General features: G+C 46.2%; 1 long non-coding RNA gene across 1 annotated transcript in view; it reads left to right on the top strand.

Annotated features, from left to right (window-relative positions):
- The window catches only part of Gm33655, a 327,030-nt gene that overhangs the window by 2,012 nt on the left and 307,528 nt on the right, over window positions 1–17,490 (top strand). The gene's annotated exons all lie outside the window — the stretch shown is intronic.

The raw sequence follows: 17,490 nt of genomic DNA, 5'->3' as shown, positions 1-17,490 counted from the left end.
CCTTCTATCCCTGCCCAATCTTTCGTAGACCCTAGAATCTCGGTAAACCCGCACTAGACTCGGCTGTGTGCACAACTGGGAAGGATGCACTCGGTCTCGGATGTTGGGGTTCTGCGAGTTTCAGCAACAGCAGGGTCTGCTCAGTTTCCTCGGAAGGTGGAAATTGTCTCAGGGTTGGCTCACCCTGGGTTACTTTTGTCTATTGAGGCTGAAATATCTTTGGAATTGGGGTTCCATGAATCTTGCTTGGGACTGGAGAGAACGAATTCTTCAGTGGGGCAACAAAACATTTAAACCCATCCTTTCCTAAAACTAATTGCGGACCTGAGAAGTGTATTTCCATTTATCGGTGTAGGAACTGCCAGTGTGCGTGTTTGGGAGTGGAGTGGGTACGGCGTGTTCGGAGCCTTGAGGACACTGGAGTGGACTTTATTGTTCGAATTAATTAGCCTACGGTAACCGAAGACCCTTACTTTGAGGCCCCCTCCTCCAGCAGGTGTCGGTGCGGAGCGGACTTCAGGGCTTCCCATTCAGATGTAGATGCGCTGGGCTCCTCTGGGAGTAGGGAGCCCACCCCTATACCCTCCTTCTAACTTAGTTTCCCGCCTGTCAGTCTCTTCTGTGCCCTTTGGTTTTATGTCGCACCTGCAGGTTACTCTCACATTCTTCAATCTTTTGGGAATGATTACCGCTTTTTTATATTAAAGAGAGACGCTGGAGGGGCGATAGTTTAAATTAGCCTCGGACCCAAACTTCTGGAGCTAAAGGGTTCTGAGAGCGGAGCTGAAAGGACCAGTCCGAGGTCATCGAGTAGAATTAGCCGCGGACCTGGGAAGAGATGTCAAGGACCTGGAAAACCAGAGTGGATACTGGTGTCCGACGCTGTGGTGGGCCAGCTTTGTGTCAATTCATCGCCGTCCTGGCCTCCTCGGCCAGCCCTGCTTTGCACCGGAGGGTCTAGAATCATTGATAGGGTGTGTTTGCACACCCACCACTCCTCAACATAGCATGAAAAGAACAAGTAAATTAGGCACGCCTTTAATCGCAGTGCTCCGGAGGCAGAGGCAGATGGATTTCTGAGTCATAGTAAGAGGCAGATGGATTTCTGAGTCTGGTAAACAAAGTGATTTCCAAGCAAGCTAGGGCTACATAGTGAGACTCTTAAAACAAAACGAACCAAAACAAAAACCAAATCAAACCAATCCAAATCAATAAGCATATAGATTTCGAAGCAACTTCTAGGTGAGCTCTGATGTGCAATCTCTCCTGCCCCCCACCCCCATTCGAGTTGGATTAAAGATGTAATAGGTATGTATGTAGCGTTTGTTTGGGGGAGGGTATGTGATCTTTTCTGTTGATGGGGTTAGATATGCATTCTGCTCCCCCTTGCTCCTGTGCTTACAAGCATTTGTTAATTTGCATATGCTAATGGAGATGTTTGTGACCCTTTTCAGTGTGCCTCATGAGTGTGGAGAATGAAAGTCCTTGGAGGACTTGGCAGAGACTGGAAATAATGTGGGTAGAGCGAGTTGGGGTAGAATGGTGGTTCGGCCCTTTATTCCCTAGACCTGTTTATCTTCTCCCACTTTCCTCCCCAGATGCAGACAAAGCTAGAGATCTGGAGCGTGGAGCAAAACTGCCGAAGGCACTATGATTTGGTCTGCAGAGGAGCAGGTTGACTTTCTTCTTAGGCTTGCCCATAATGGGCAGTTGTTATATCTTACTTGGACTCTAGGTCCTGATTGTTCCAAGTTAGCTAACAGGTACCATTGTCCAGCCTCTGTCTGTCTCCCATGCAGGGCTGCCAGACAGCCTCCTGTACTCCATCCTGTATAGAACTTGGCTAGACGTCTTGGTGTCTTGGGAGCTTCTGCTTTCATTCTCAGGAAACTGTCTTTCTGTGTCAAAGGTGAGTGCAGTCAGCACAGCCGCTAGAGCTTACAAAGGAGCCCAGGCTGACTCTTGCTGTGGAAACAGGTCTAGACAGTGAAGGGAGGATGGCGACCAGAGTTTGAGTAAAGATGCTTGGCAGCATCCTGGGATCTACAGGTGAATCCTGCACTCTCTATAAATCAGCTTAGACAAAGTACTCACCTGGATATTATGAAGAAATTTAAACTTCTTCAACTGCCCTTAAATGCCCGGGAAGTCCCAAGATGCTGGGTTATTGTTGCCTTTAAATTCTTTCTCCTCACAGTCAGGATGTGAGGAAGAGTAAAACAGTCAGCAATTCTGGAAAACCAAGATGAGATAAATTGCCTTTAGGTGAACAAGGTGCGGATGGCAGGAGAGAGGAGTGCAGGTGAGCAAAATGCTGCCCCACCCTGGCATTGGGGAGAAGCCACATCCTCTACCTTGTTAGAGGGGAGAAGATGTGATCACCATTTGCCATCCAGTCCGTTTCTTTCCTGCTAGCCATTGGAGATACTGGCTTCCTTTCCCCTCTATTCTCCCAGTTAGATGAATCCCACTGACTCCAATTCTGCTGGACCACCTAGGTGCTCCAAGCTTTGCCTCACCCTATGTCCAACCTTTCAAAAAGTGGGGGATAAAAATGGCCCTGGCTGTAATCATTGTTTCTTGGGTTGGATGTACTTGCTGGTGTGTGTGTGTGTGTGTGTGTGTGTGTGTGTGTGTGTGTGTGTGTTATCTCATATAGTACTAGGAATTCTGACTTATACTCAGCCTATGAGTGTCTAGTAAGTAGGCTTTAGTTTTCTTTCTCTCTCTTCCGGGGGCTTCATCTTAGCATCCACTGTGATGATGGCTATCTATACTAGGGGTAGATAAGAGAGAAAAAAGGATTCCCAGTTCTGGCAATGGTGCTGACTCTTTTGACGTTAGACGAAGACTTCTTACAAGGCCTCAGTTTATTTGTTTGAACAGAGTTGGAATAAGTCAGATCCTGATTTCTGCTATGGGGGTCAGTGGCTGTGTCTTAGCTCTTCTCTTCTGGCAGGCTTAACAGTCTTTTTTCCAAGCCAAATTTTCTTAATGCAGTGAGGATGTAGGGTCTGACTGTGCTGGACTCTGCAGAAAATCTTGGCAGCACCTGTGCCCAGAGGTACAGCAAGCGAGGAGAGAGTGGCTCACTTCCTTTCTTGGTGGTATGGTACTTTTATGTGGGACCCTGGGTTTTCTTCTCCCTTGGCAGAGCCCTAAAGAGTTGAGCAGGACTGAGTGGAAGCCGTGGTCCCCAAGGAGGACTGAGTCTGTCTGCGATGTGGAGGAGTGGTCACCTGGCAGTCCTTGAACTCAACACCAACCATGAACTCTACAGCAGTGCAAAGTGTGAATGGGAGTCTCTGCTCACACTGGGCTTTCTATACACGCCCCAAGCCTCTTCTTTCCCAAAGCCCAGCCAGGATGTGAATGAGGAGGGGTCCTTCCAGAAACACATGGGTCAGGATGAACATCAGAGAAGAGCCATTCCAAAGCCTGGGAAGGGAAGTGGGTATGACCCGATTCTTTCACAAAGTCTTCACTGAAACCAAACTTGAGAACTTAAGTTTTCCTCACCTTTTAAGAGGAAGGGTGGGACTCTCAGAGACTAGTTGGCAGAGAGGGTGTCTGTGCCCAGATCCAGGGGAGTAGGCTGTGTGTGGCCTGGCCATATGACTCTACCTGTGGCTTGTATCATAGATTAGCGGTGGCAGATTCCAAGTCTCAGATGTGCTCCAGCATCTAAATTGTGTTCTGTGAGAAGGAGTCCCAAAGATGTGTGCAAGAATCTTTGGTACCAATGCAGTTCCTGAAGGGTCCAGGGTCTGAGTGGGCTCTTTCCCTCCTCCAACTGTGAGAGACATAGAGAGTAGAGCCTCAGAGCTAAGGCTCCTGAAGCCCTGCCTGGCAGAGATCCAAGTGCTTACTGGCCAAGCCCAGCCACCTGGGGGCGCCGATGGCCCCAAAGTCCAGGAGCATACCCTGTTCACTGAGGACTTCCCGTGCTAACAGAGATAACCCTCCTAATGGTGGTGACCCTGCTTCACCTCAGAATGCCCTTCCTCGGGAGGATGATTCTGTAATCCAGGAGGACCCTGCCCCAAAGTCAATGACCTAGTTCTAAAAAGGGATGACCCTAAGCCAACAAAGGTGACCCTGACATAAATGGGTCTGACCTTCTGCTTACAGAGACGACCCTAAAGTGACCCTAAGCAGATCCATGCTAACAGGCATGTGCTTGAGCTGTCTCTGTATCTTCCTCCTCCTCAAAGTGTGCCCTGTGCAGGTTAGAGGCTTAGGCTCTCTTGGGGCTCCTGTATCCTAGCAGGGCATCCCCCCACACTGTTAACTGCTTCATTCCTCTTCTTCTGCCCTTTCATAATTTTGGGGGACACTTGGTTGAGAGAAAATGGCATGGCTAGGTGTTCCCTACAGTTTTGGGACAGTTTATACCTTCAAGAAGGTGGCTGGGGATGGGGTGAGGGAGAAGAGAGTTCTTAAGGAGACCAATGTTTCTAGGAAAAAGAGCCTCAGGGTCCAGGACTATACGTGGCATTCTCTGTCTGTGGTGCTGGTCCTTACCTGTATTGCCATGCTCTCACCTCTACAGATACAACATCTGTAGTTTTCTTTATTTCCGTCATCCTTCTTTCCTTCTTCCCTCCTCCCTTACACTCAGGGGCCGCATGCGTAAGCAGGGGCCCAACAAATGTAACAGTAGTTCATGTTTCTTGGGCCCTCTCTTTGTAAGTCAAAAAGCACTCACGTTGAAGCTGCTGTTATCTGTTGAACCGTGCTCCCAGGCCCACTCCTTGGACCTAAGACTTCAATCTTGATAGTCTTTTAGGACCCATTTTTGTGCCTGGTCTTCTGTCTTACAAGGGAGATATAATGGTGAACAGACCACATGTGGTTCCTGTCCTCAGGATGATGACAGTCTAACTCCATAGAGACACACACCGATGCAGGTCTAATTAAAGCTGCGATGTAGGCTCTGAGGACAAATACCTTGGACTTTTAGGGAGAAGAGGTGAAGGGCACCATTCAGGGTGGGGGTCATTTCCAACTCTGGAAGGCTAGGATGATGGAGTAGACCACACAACTGTATCCTGTTTGACTTCTTCAGCAGTTCTGGTTTCTGGGCTGCTCAGCCACTACAGCTCCAGTGAATCTGGATCCTTTGCAGAGTTCTACTGTCCCTCACAGCTCCCAACCGCACAGCCTTCCTGAAACACAGCAAGGAGGGGCCTAGCTTCATCCTGACACACAGAGAGTCTCCAGATTCACTTCTTTCCCTAGTACCTCAAAGTTGAAAGGGCCAGCCTGGCCTTAATGGACAGAGTATGGAAACCAGCCTAGCCTTAGGCTAAGAGAGCCCTTCAATGATGAAACTTCTTTTCCATGGTATTTGTAAAAATAAATAACCATTGGTTAAAAGCATGATTCTAGATGTTCAGGGGTATACCTTTCAATGAGTCCAACAGCCAATGACTCTAGAGTTTATGGATCTAATTGTTCTTTCTCTTCTTCTTGGCTCCCCTCTGATCAGATGTTGCCACCTCATGCCCACCCCAGCTTTCTCTCCATCCTCTATGGTCAGATTCTATTCCCCATGCTGCTGTGATTTCTATTGCATAATTTTTGACTGGTGATAGAACCCAGGGCTTTGCAAATGCCAGGTGGTACCTTACCATTGAGCTACATCCTTAGCCCTTTTAGTGCTTAAAAAATATTTTATTTTATGTACATGAGCACTCCATATGCATGTAGACCTGCATGCCAGAAAAGGGCATCAGACCCCATTATAGATGGCTGTAAACCACCATATAGTTGCTGAGAATTGAACTCAAGACCTCTGGATGGGCAGCCAGTATTCTTAACCTCATAGTAATCTCTCCAGCCCTGCCCTGTTAGTACTTTAATGAATTAACTTTGACGTATTACTTTCTGCTCACCGCTCTTACCGTGTTGGAAGTACCTGAGAACAGTAGTTGAATATGTTGCAGCTCTCTGTTCCTAGTACATGGTGCAAGGCTTCCAAAAGTGTGCTGCATTGTGAGCATTTGTTTATTCATTTATTTATTATTCAGAAATGTGACCATTCATTGAGGAATAAGGACCTTTGGTCCTTGGTAGGGTGAGGGGAGAGAAAGTGGGAACAGCACTGTGCAGCCAGAGTTGCCAGACAACCTTTGTTCAAGCTTAGTGCTTCTCCATCCTCTAGACAAAAAGTACTCAGGTTGGCACATTACATTCTAAAGGAGGCCAGAGAGCTGTCTCCCTGACACCTTCACACACCAACTGGAGCCACAGTGTCTGTAGTGCTCTCCAGTTTTGTGTGCACGTAGATGACTATTTCAGTTCCAGGGCTGGGTGTGTGTGGGATAGGGTAAAGTGGGAGAAGAAGGATGCAGTGGGCTAAGAGTGTGACTTTCAAGGGTGGGATTGGGGAAAAAGAGGTTGCCTCCGATTCCAATTTTGCAGGATGAAGGATCACTCACAGGGGTTGGAGAGGACCCATCATGTTTCTCATCCCTACCTGACTCCTAGTGTGGCTGCCAAAGCAACAGTAGTTCCTCCTTACTCTGGGGAGGATACTTTCCAAGACCTGTTACATTCTCTGTTACAGAGCCTGTTGTATTGCCCAAAGTCTTGCGAGTTTGTGTTGTCCAGAAATGTGGATGCCTGAACCTTAGATAGTACCAGGTGCTATGTGTTTTTTTTTTAACTTAGATATACACACACCTGTGATGCAGTTTAACATATATGAAGCACAATAAGAGTCTTTAACAATAGCTGGCAATAAAATACTTATAAATATATTATAAAAGAGTGATTTAAAATGTTTGGATTGTTTACTTCTGGAAATTTCCATCTAATATTTTTGACTGTGATTGAGCATGTGTAATTGAATTTATGGAAAGGAAACTGAAGATGAGGCGAGACTCCTAAAGGTCAGTATGCATTGGTTGGAAACCCATCCCTGGCAGGAATAACTTCAGAGAGGGGAAATCAAGTCCCCGCCCTGGTCTTGGATTAGGCTGCTGGGAATGGAGCTTAGTCATAGAGCTCCTTGACTACCCACTACTTGCCATGCAGTAAAGGGTTATTGACTTTGCCATGAGTAGGCATCCCTGATACAGGCTTGTAATAGAGGTAGGGCTGGGTCAGAAGAAGGAAATGTATCTGACTTTCCTCAAGAAGCTCTTAGCCTGATGTTGATAGCTTTGTTTTTTTCTTTTTTTTCTTTTTTGAGACAGGGTTTCTCTGTATAGCTCTGGCTGTCCTGGAAATCACTTTGTAGACCAGGCTGGCCTCAAAGTCAGAAATCTGCCTGCCTCTGCCTCCCGAGTACTGGAATTAAAGGTGTGTGCCACCATGCCTGGCTGTTGATAGCTTTGTAGTCCAGGTCTGGGACAATAATTTCCCAGACCTGGAGGAGGCCCAGGAGACTTCCCAGAGATAGTAGCACTTGAATTAGGCCTTGAAGGCTGGGAACAGATTGGACAGCAGAAGGCTGGATTTGAGAAAGAAGCACTCAAGATGTCCTATCCTGATGGGTGAGGATGTTCAGGAGAGAGTATGAGCCTAAGACCCACCGGCTTGTTCTCTGTGGTCATGTGGACTCTCCAGTGTAAGAGATCCTCAAGTTCTCTGTCTTTGAACAAATAAAAGTTATTCTCTCATCTGTCCAATACTGAATCACTGATGACGGTGGTAATGGACACACAACCATCCACAGGTCCATGGCTTCTCCACCAGGGTTCTCTATCCTTCCCTAGAGAATTATTTTTAAAATCGCATGGAGCCTCCTTGGGCAGACTAGTGAAGTCCACAGATCCCTAACCATAAAGGTTTTTAAGTGCAAGTAATCAAATTTACAGGCCTATGAAATAATGGATCCTACTGGAATTCAAATATCAAATTATTTTAAAAATGTTCTATAATAAGACATATGGTAAGATAGCTTGTGATGTTACAATAACAAAGCTGTATATGATGTTATATGTCTGTAGCTCTACTTGGAAGAGTGAGGCTTATGCGCTCTCTAGCTTTAGACACATCTTGTACAACACAGCAAGACTCCATCCTACAAGAGAAAAACAAGAAACAAGTGTAGCACATTAATGTAACACGGTAGTGATGCTATAATATAATTTTAAAGTGGTTACCAGGAGAATTTTGACATTTTTTTTGCAAGAACTTGTCTAAATTTTCTATGGGTAGCAGTTATAGGTACAGAAAATACTGACAGAATCTATTACATCCGTTATTGAATAGAATGCTGTACCTCAGTTTAGAAGTTTCTCAAAATAAAGATAAACTTGTTTTTCCAGCCAGATTTACAGAACTGTGACCCAGCAGATTTTATCCACGGGCCCCTTGGGAGTGGTGGACCTCAGCTCCAGGTTCTTGTTATTGTTCATTGCTTCTTCTAAACTCAGTGAGGAGAGAGACAGAGGGAACAGAGGATTCTGAAAGCCATCTTTGTTACAGGGCTATGTATGTAGTCTGGAGGTGACAAATATTACCTGTGACCATATTTCTCTGCCCAAACCCAGTCCTCTGGCTCCACCTGCTCATATGGAGTCTGATTGTGTGTACAAGTGAAGTTGGGAATGTGGCTTGGTGACTGCAGAGCCTTGGCTACTAAAGTCTCCTCGAGTCTTTTGTTCTATTCAGTGTCTTAACGTCCCTTTAAGAGGCTGTGCATGGCTTGTTGGCAACCCACAGAGCATTGTGCCCATCCCATGGTGAGTGCACAGAGGGAAATAGACATGCCTTATGCTGTGCATAGTAAGTCCAGGGGGAGACACAGAGATGTCTGAGCTCACCTGTGCTGGACGGCTTCTGGATACAGTTGCTCCCCATCCTAGTCTCCTTGGCCCACTCTATGCAGGCATATCACTCAGGACAGCCTTGGCTCCTGGCTGTCCAGATATCACCAAGAGTTCTATTCAATGTGTTGACTCATCTTCTATCTACAATTCTTTCTCTTTGCTAGATTCTGGCGGGGGGGGGGGTGTGGTAAAATGCTGTTCTTTGGAATGGGGGCCATAGGGTGAGAAAAGAGACATCACAATCATGTGTAGAAGGCAGAGGAATAAACTCAGATTGGCAGATACCTATTCAAGGTAAAGTAGCCTGTGTTCGCTTACCAAAGCCATGACTTAAACTAACAGTACCTAGCATATAGTAGGTGTGCATGGAATAAGTGTCCTACTGAAAGTCTTTGTGAATGGTCTTCTTGGCCTGGGGTATCTTGCCCTTTTATTTGCCTCTGTCCTCATTATCTCCTCATCCACACACAGACTCGTAATCCTGCCCTGTCAGCCAACAACAGATCCTGTGGGCAAAGAGGTAGGACAGAGCACACCTGAAGAGTGACAACAGTAAAATCCAACTGAGTCATTTTCCTCGCTGTGCTGTCATGGCCTCTTCCTGGCCATCCTGGTCCATGTGGAGGCTCATCTACATTGCCAGAGAACACTGCCCCAATCCCCGCCTCACACTGTGCGCACAGTGCTGTGAGGTGGATGCACACGCATGGTCTCTGTCGCCCAGGGGTTTAGGTAGACACACCAACTTGGGATCAAACAGATGCAAACACATGTGAGGGACAGCTGCAATTTAACACAAGTCCCCGAAAAAGCATGCTGAATATTTATATGCTTTCCCTAATAAAGAGTAATTTTCTGATGAGTTATTACATGAAGAATATATTTCCTGTGACTGTATTTGGGTTGGCATTATTAGCCATCATCACTGTCAAATACTACCTCACAGAGCACCCCAGCCATTCCCTCTGTGGTGCTGTGTGTGGGTGATACAAGCTGTGTGAATGGGGTGAGGTCAGTAATCTGTGGTACACATGGTGTGTATTAGCAGGTATGCTCTTAAGAGACTGTGATGGTTTTATGATGGAGTCTACGCATGTGTGTGTGTGTGTGTGTACGTACATGTGTACATGTATGTGCACCCATATGCCTCTGTAGGTGATGATGCATTTGGCAAGTGAACATATGTGTCCACACTCTGGGCCAGCAGGAGAGGTGTGCAGGCGTGAGGAGCAGTGGAGAGACAGAGAGCCTGGCTCTTGGGGGAGACACTCATGTATGAAGAGCTGCTGCTGGAAAGCCGCTGCTTAACAACTTGAGCATCAAATTATAGCCCACGTGGACAGAGGTGTCAGCGGTTGCTGGTTGCTGTAAATACTTCAGTGCAATTGACAACAGCTTGTGGAGGGCTAAGTGAGATGGGGAGGAGGCAGAAGGAGGGCCAGTGCCTCCCATAGGGACCCTCTGCCTAGCAGTCCTGGCTCTGCTGGATGCCCGGCTGGTGGGGAGAGAATGTGGACACAGAGAGAGCAGTGGTATGTACCAGGGTGTGCTTCACAGCTATACTTGTTCAAAATAATTTGTTATTTATGGATGGACAATTTTGGTAGCATGACTTACCTACTCTCTGCCTCTGTTTCCCTATCAGAAAAACAACAAAGATAATAGCCTGTGGGATTTTTTCTTTGTGAGGAATTATGGGAACTTTTTTCATCTACAAGCACACGTTGCAATTCTACAGATATTAGCCTCTTTCACCCTGTGTGGGATAATGCGTGGGAATTAGCACCGTGCCTCTAACATAGGAAAACCTCAATAAATGTTAGCTAATGTCCTTAGCCTACTGCTATTGCTATTGTCCTCATAATCTTGGACCCATAGCTGGAAACACCACAAGCCTTCCAAATATGCATGGAAAAAAGACTTCCCAGAGGGCGACCAGTTGGGTCTTTGTGGGTTTTTCAGAGAAAATGTTTTTAGTCTCCAGTATTTCAGAGAATCCTGCTGGACAGGATCTGAGGCTGAGAGAGTGTGCCCCAGGAGCTCCGTCCGCTTGCCTTCATTAGAGCAGTGGCTGTGTTTTTAAAATGTCATGTGTGAATGGATTTCTGCAAACAATTCCATTTAAAACGCACTCACAAGGCTGAAGGCTTAAAGGGACCCCACAGTGAATTCTTTTGTAAAGAAAGGAATGTCCTGGGCCTATCTGTTTTGAAAAGAACAGATATTTATAAAGTATACCAGATTTCTTGAGTACCTACTATGTGCTAAATGCTCACTCACTATTTAGGCTCACAACAAGCCTATAGAGGCAACCTTCAGATTCTAGAAGAAGTAGATGTAGAGAGTGCATACACCTTTGCACCCACAGCTGGCCCAGCACTTATGCAAGCTCTTACTCCTCTTGCTGGGTCTGCTCTGCTTCACCTGGCAGCTCCATCGCCTTCTCCACACACTGTGTTCAGTGTTTTTTTTTTTTTTTTTGCTCAGATTTGAGGAAGGAGGGCACTAGAATGTTTAAGAGATGTTTTCTGTAATTCTATCCCCTAGACTTAAGTCAACTGATGGTCACCAGGATACCTCTTTTGTAAGGAGACACTGAATTTCTATGTTCCTTCTCTTCAGGACAACAATTGTGAATATAGCAAAAATGACATTTGTGATCCTCTGCAGCTTCCCATCTTCCAAAAGAACTTCTTTCTTGGTGCTCCTGGGAGGGGTCCTGTTGCTTTTCAACGGATGGTCTTTGGGCTTTGAGTTTACCCATGGAAAGTTTTCTCAAGAGCCATAGCATCTGACAGGTGCTTAGCTGGGAGCAACAGACGTTCCTCCATTCCAGAGAAGCCCCAGAGCTGCCTCAGCTCCATTGGGTGAGTCTCTGAGCCTTCCCTGCTTATTAGTATTAGGGGAAGTCATTCTAAGCACAAGTCTACAAAGGATGGTGGCTCCTTGTGCCGAGACACCTGCCCTTCTGATATGGCACCAGGTGAAGCTCTGTACCCATCAATATATGGCTTTGAAAGTAATTGTCTGAGTGGGGAAGGACTGACCACTCAGCCACTTTCTTGAGGTCATCCTGTCGGAACTTCATGGAAGAGTCTTGAGGATCTAGAACCAAACCATGAATGAGGCACCCCTCTACGATAGCAAAGCCTCTGCTCTGCCCTGGGCAAATCATGAATGAGACACCGCTCTACGATAGCAAAGCCTCTCCCCTGGGCAAATTATCCTTTTGGAAACAAGCAGAGAACTAACCGGCTTTGGAGAGCTCGCACTCGAAGAGATTAAAATGACTAGTTCAAGAATCTGAAACAGATTAAATCTTACCCGTGATCACCATCACGTTTTCATGACACTGTCCCCTCTTCTGTGCTTGTCAGAATTCGAGAACTTCATTTAGCTTTTTCCTCCTGAATGTTTCCAATAAAGTACACTGACTTCTACTGACTTGGTCCTTTCTCCCACTAAGGTTTTTTTTTTTTGTCATTTCAAATTATTATTATTATTAGTAGTATTATGTGTGCTGTATGTGTTGAATGAATGTCTATGTGTTTGCTATATACATGTATATGTGTATATGGAGACCAGGAATACATGCCTAGTGTCTTATTCTATCAGTTTCCACTGTATTTTTTTTTTTTTTTTTTGAGGCAAGGTCTTCATTGATCTGGAGCTCACTAGTTTGCTAACTTGGCTGACCAGAAGTCCCAGGGTCCTCCTATCTCCAGGGTCCTCCTATCTCCAGGGTCTTCATGTCCCCATCTTCACGGTGCTGGGATTACAGTTGCTTGATTTGTGCCTGGCTTTTTACATGGGTGCTGAGCCTTATGACAGAGCAACCTTCATAAATTACTGGTACTATAACCACTGTTGCTATCATTGCATGTGCTCCCCTGTGGAGGCCGGAGGAGGATGCTGGGGCCTGAGGAGGATGCTGGGGCTCTGTCTTCGTTCCTTGGGACAGAGCCTTTCACTGAAATCGGAATTTGCCATTTTTTTTTCCTGCCAGCATGATCCAGTGATCCTTCTGTCTCTGTCCCTTAGGTGCCAGTGGCCATGTCCAATTTTGGTATTTTCATTTTTGTTTTTGTTTTTTAAAAAAGATTTATTTTATGTATGTGAGTACACTGTTGCTCTCTTTCAGACACACCAGAAGAGAGCATCAGATCCCATTACAGATGGTTGTGAGCCACCATGTGGTTGCTGGGATTTGAACTCAGGACCTCTGGAAGAGCAGTCAGTGCTCTTAACTAGTGAGCCATCTCTCCAGCCCCATGTCCAGCTTTTAATGTAGGTTCTGGGGAATCCAAATTCAGGTTCTTGTGTTTTCTGAGTAGGCATTCTTGCCTACTGAATCATATTCTCAGCTTTCAAATTATTTTAAATCTAGAGTCATTAATGAGAAGTATTCATCATCTCAACTCCTGAACAGTAAATGGAGATTGTAATTGGTTAGTTAATTTTGTGTGTGTGTGTGTGTATGTGTGTGTGTGTGTGCAGGGGATGGTACCCGGGACCCTGCCTTCAGTAAGCAAGGACTGTACCAGTAAGCTTCATGCCAGTCCAAGTGAGGATTTTTGCTGTTGAAACTGCATCTGCCTGTTGCATCGTCTCTCTGTCAAGCAGCCTATACTCGAAGTACTAAAAAGACATTCGAAAGCTACCCAAGAGAATAATTTGGAGCCAAACAGGAAAATCAAAAACCATCTTTCCCTGACCATAGGAATGACATTGCTCAGCACAATGTGGGGACGCACGCAGTAAGCACTGGGGCCTTTCTGGCTCGACTGGGGCAAGCCACAGCTTCCACTGCCCAGTCTACTCGGCACAGTACTCAGGTACTTCTGTGGCGTGCTGTGCTGTGCCACTCTGGGGCCGGAAGAAAGGGGGTTGAGGGTCAAAGACCCCCTAGGCTGCGCAGCCAGTGGAATAAGTCAATGCGGGAGTCATCTAGTGAGGCTATATTTAGAAGACTGGTCTGGAGGCTTCTTTGGGGGAGGAGGTAGGCATGGCCGAAGGCTTTGAATTTGAGAACATTATGTTTTCTATGTAAGGATAGTAGCAGAATGGAGGGACGTGGATGGCTGAGGATTGCTTTGTACAAGCATTAGTGCTGGTGACTATGGTGGTGCCCCAGGCGAGAAGAGGGTGCGGAAGGAGGGGGCAGGCGGGCACATCTGGCCAGAAGTGTATGGCAGGGCTGTCATCATTCGCAGCTTATAATCACTTCTCTGTTTATGGAGCCGGGCCCTCACTGGCTTCCTGGCTACCGTGTCCCGGCACTTGGCACTGTACAGTGAGTTCTCCGGCAGGTGCTTTTCTCCAGCAAGATCTTTTCAGGGTGGTAGATTTGGATCCAGGGAGAGCAGCGGGAGGGTACTCCTGGAAGACACGCGGGCCGAGGCACGGAAGTAGGAAAGCATGAAGCATGTGTTGAGATCAATGAGGAGCCTGGTTTGTCTGGAAAAAGGGGCTTCTGCCAGGGCACTGTGGGCGATGAGGCTGGAAGGTGGGCAGGAATGCTTCGTTTCCCAGGTCGGCCTGGAGGCTGCAACCGTCATTCCTTGCAGAAGGGAAGGGGAAGGGATTGGGCTGCAGAGGAAACCCTGTTGTGTGGCCTGTGGTAGGATGGGGGTGGGTGGGCAGGAGGCTGTGGCCACCTCCTTGTGTTTCTGTCCAGCTTCTTGTCTTTTCCGGTGTTATACAACTGGGAGTTGGGGGCAGGGCCGAGTGTGTCATTTCATTCCTATCGCCAGGAAAACACACACACACACACACACCCTACCTCCTAAAAATGATACTTTTTCCACTTGTCAAGAGGAAAGAAAAAGGAGAAAGAAAGAAAGAAAATATCCAGCTGACAGTACAAAGTTCAGAACTGGCGGGGCTGGGGGGTGGGCAAGGCTGGGATCTTCAGTTCTGTAAGTGGTGGTAGCCACAGTCAGAAGCTAGGAACAAAGAAAGCAGATCTAGAGGTACTGTCCATGGCCTGGGGCAGGCCCCAGGGAGTGGGAGGGAGGCAAAGTGTGCTCTGACTCGAGCTGGGGAGGCATCCACGTTCCTTAGACTCCTCTTCAGGTTTAAAACCAATGCTGAGCATGAGAGCATCTGAAAGCGTCTGATCCCTTTGCCAGAGCCAGGCTGCCTGGGTTCAGAGTCTCCCTCCAGGGTCTGCCTGCTCTGTAATTTTGGGTGCATCATTCAACCTCTAGGTGGGTGTCTTCCTCCTCTCTTTGTATAGCAAAGAGAATGGCAGTCTGCACCTGCCGGGAGTTTGGGGGGGTGATGTGAGCTCATGCGTGTGGTAGTATACAGCTAGTGAGACTTTTTGTTGTCATTACTGAGAAAATGGAGACCGGACAAAGAAATGATGTGCTGAGATACATCCACTCAGGGTGGGCTGGGAGGAGAACTGGCTGTCCTTAGCACCAAATGCTTAAACTACTTTCTATATGTTTTGAGTAAGAGACTAGGAAAAGAGTCTCATAACAAAAAGTAATTATGCATTTGTGCTCTCTCTCTCTCTCTTTCTCTCTCTCTCTGTATTTGATTATGTGCACATGAATGCAGGTGTCTTCAGAAGCCAGAGCACTGGACACACCCCACCCCTCTTGGGCCCTCCCAAGAACTCACACTGCTGGAATGGCAGGCAGCTGTGAGCTGTCCAACATGGGTGGTAGGAGTTGAATTGAGCTCCTCTATAAGAGCAGTATGTGCTCTTAACCACCAAGCCATTTTCCACCCCCCTAAGCGGTTCATATTTATATTTACTTATTTATTTAAAAGTAGGTTTTCAAAATTTATTTTTCTGTTTATGAGTTGTTGGCTTGCATGAATGTTTGTGTACCATGTAAGTGTCTGGGGCTCATGGAGGTCTGAAGAGGGTGATGAATCCCCTGGAACTGGAGTTGTGGATGGTTTGTGAGTTGCCTTGTGGGTGCTGAGAATCAAGCCCAGGTCTGATGCAAGAGCCACAAATACTCTTAGCTGTGGAGTCATGGAGTCACATCTCCAGCTCCAGTTTCACAGTGTTATTATGGAGAAATTTCTGTGGGTCAGACAAAAAGCTAAGGACAGAAGTCGTGGCCTTGGGCTTGATAGTAGAGTGCTCAAGCACTGGCTTATGTTCTCATGTTATTACAGATGGTTCTTAAAAATATCAATCCTAATGCTTCCTTCTGTTTATGGTAGTCTCAGAACTACAGAGATCATCCTGCCTCTGCCTTTGGAATACCGGCATAACATTATATTTTTGATTTGTTGTAGTGCTGGATGTTGACCTCAGTCCTTTCACATGCTAAGCAAATAATTTACCATTAAGCTATGCCTGAAGTCCCTAATTTTTAAAAACATGTATAATATTCAAAACTTTTTTTAAAGTTAGGGTCATATTTTGTTGTCTGACTACATAACATTCCTGAGTTCAGGCAAACCTAATATTCTTGACTTCCAAGTAGCTAGGGCTGTAAACATAAATAATTGTATCTGGATAAAAGATTTTTTTTTGAAAATAAATTTCTTGAGGCAGGGTTTTATTATGTAGCTCTGGCTGGCCTGAAACTAGCTATGTAGACTAAACTGGACTTGAATTTAGAGATATCCACCTGCCTCTGCCTCCTAAGTGCTATGATTAAAGGCATGCATCACCACATCTGGCTTTTAGGGACATTTGCCATGAGCAGAAAGAAGAAAATTAAAAATTTGCTTAATGTGATTGTATGTACCTTTAACAGATGCAAAGGCAGGTGATAGCTTGCATTTCATTTCATGCTCATAAAATTGTTGGGATTATTAGATTTATTTTACAAGCAAAGAACCTGAGGGGAGGCCCTCCACTTGACTAAGGACTTACAGCCAAGCTCGTGGATTTGGAATGAGACAGGAATCCTTTCCCATTAGACCTAGAAAGCTGGAGTGTAGGAGAGGGGAGTCAGGAAGGTGGATGACCTGATTCAAGGTGGACGAGAGATATGTAAATTTTCAGGCACCATATAGATCAAGTTGTAGGTTTGCCCATCCATGCTGTAGACTGGATATCCTGGTGAAGTCAGCCTTGGAGATCTCAAAGGAGCAGAAGACATGGATAAGAGATGGGAAGGAGAATACTTCGCAATGCCTTCTCTTCCCAGTCGTGCCCATCTCCTCTATCCACCCAGTCACTTCTCCTCTAAGCTCCCTAATACTTCTTCTACTAAGCTCTGGTCACGCCAGGCTTACCATGTCAGGCTCCTGGGTCTGTGGATGTGTTTTGCCCATTTGTCTTTTCAGACATTTCAGGTGCTTACACTCCTTTCTTGGCAGTTCCCTCCTGACCTAGTGGAGGCTTAAGGGTATGATCTCTGGTGTCACTCACCGTTGGTGTGGAACTGGAGATAGACTGATAGTCACTCTATTCTATAAAGCAAGAATAAGGGAGATGTGCTAACTTTAGTTAGGAAAATCTGTACGGCTTCTAGCTGAGGTGATTATGCAGTTTCGAACTTGAACTTTACATAGTTGCAAGTTTTGTTTTGCTTTAATAAAGTAAAAAGTATGCAGTCATTATTTGGAAGTGCAAGAGTTACCTTCAAATGCAAGCTTTCCCTGTCAACACTGCTATTATTAATGAGATTTCTCGGCCAAGCATGGTGGCACATACCTGTAATCCCAGCCTTCCCAAGGCTGAGGAGGAAGATCTCAAGTCCAAGGCTGGCCCAGGTGATTCCAGCAT

This window comes from Mus musculus, chromosome 4 (genome assembly GCF_000001635.26).
Source record: "Mus musculus strain C57BL/6J chromosome 4, GRCm38.p6 C57BL/6J".
NCBI classification, from domain to species: Eukaryota; Metazoa; Chordata; class Mammalia; order Rodentia; family Muridae; genus Mus; species Mus musculus.
Note: the sequence above shows the minus strand (reverse complement) of the source record. Positions and strands in the feature narration are given on the sequence as shown.